Here is a 1,204-nt window from a genome sequence, read left to right as displayed (position 1 = left end):
GGTACTTTCAGCATTCTTCGCCAGCACCACAACTCAAAAGCATCAACTCTTCTAGGTAAAGAGAAATTAAACATTTAAATTGCTACCATAGATGTTACTACTTAACTTTATATTGTACAATGTAATTTTTCAATGAGAAGCTAAAAGCATAGGGTATATTTGCAGAATCATGAAAATCACACAATTCCTTTTTCTTAACTCATACATGAATGAATATCTAGTCATTCTTTTCTTTTTTCTCTATTTATATGTTTATATACTTCCTTGAAAGTAATTGAGATGCCCTGATGATGCAATAGTTAAGCACTCACAGCTAATCACTGCTAACTGGTGACTTAAAGTCACCAGTGGAACCAAGGAAGAAAAGACCCGGTGATTTGTTCTGGTAAAGATTCCAACCTAGGAAACCCTATGGGGCAGTTCTACTTTGTTCTGTAGGGTGGCAATGAGTCAGTATGGACTTGATAGCACATAACAGCAATAAAAATGTGCAAAGAATTTAGCCCAGAAGTGCATAGGAGAAAGTAAGGCATCGTTTAGGCAATCTTCACTTGGAGGCATGGAGAGCTCACTAATATTTCTCTGAGAAATATTATGAGTTGTGATTCCATGGAAAGAGAAGCTCCCTAGAGAACAGAAGTATTGGTTTCCTTTAAAAAATCACATGCCAATGCACACACAAAATAACCCTTGCTGTTGAGTCAGATTTCAACTCATAGCTACCCTGCAGAACAGAGTAGAACTGGCCTATAGTGTTTCCAAAGTTGTAAATCTCTACTGAAGCAGACTGCCACATTTTTCTCCCATGGAGTGACTGGTTGGTTTTAACCACTGCTAGCAGAAGAGCCTTTTAACTGCTGCACCATCAGGGCTCCTATGCCAATACAAAGCACATAGCACTGTTTTGTAAAGCCATTTAAAACTTCTAACACATTTTGATTGAGTATAATATTTGCAAAATGTGAGTAGTAATGAAAACAGTAAACATGTATATCAAACTAATCCCATTTGGAGAATAGAAATTTTAATTATTTATGAGCTAAATAAATGAGATTGGAATTTATTCTTTGTGAGGTAATATCTACCTTTGTGAAGTCCTTTTATGAGTCTCAAAATTAATGAGCTACATATAGTATCAGTTTGTCACCAATTATAGGAATCAGAAAATTATGAGAGTTTTGTAATTTCAGTGTTACGTTCTTTA

The sequence above is a fragment of the Orycteropus afer genome, unplaced genomic scaffold, assembly GCF_000298275.1.
Source record: "Orycteropus afer afer isolate SDZICR_OR568_19922 unplaced genomic scaffold, OryAfe1.0 scaffold00001, whole genome shotgun sequence".
Classification (NCBI taxonomy): domain Eukaryota; kingdom Metazoa; phylum Chordata; class Mammalia; order Tubulidentata; family Orycteropodidae; genus Orycteropus; species Orycteropus afer.
Note: the sequence above shows the minus strand (reverse complement) of the source record.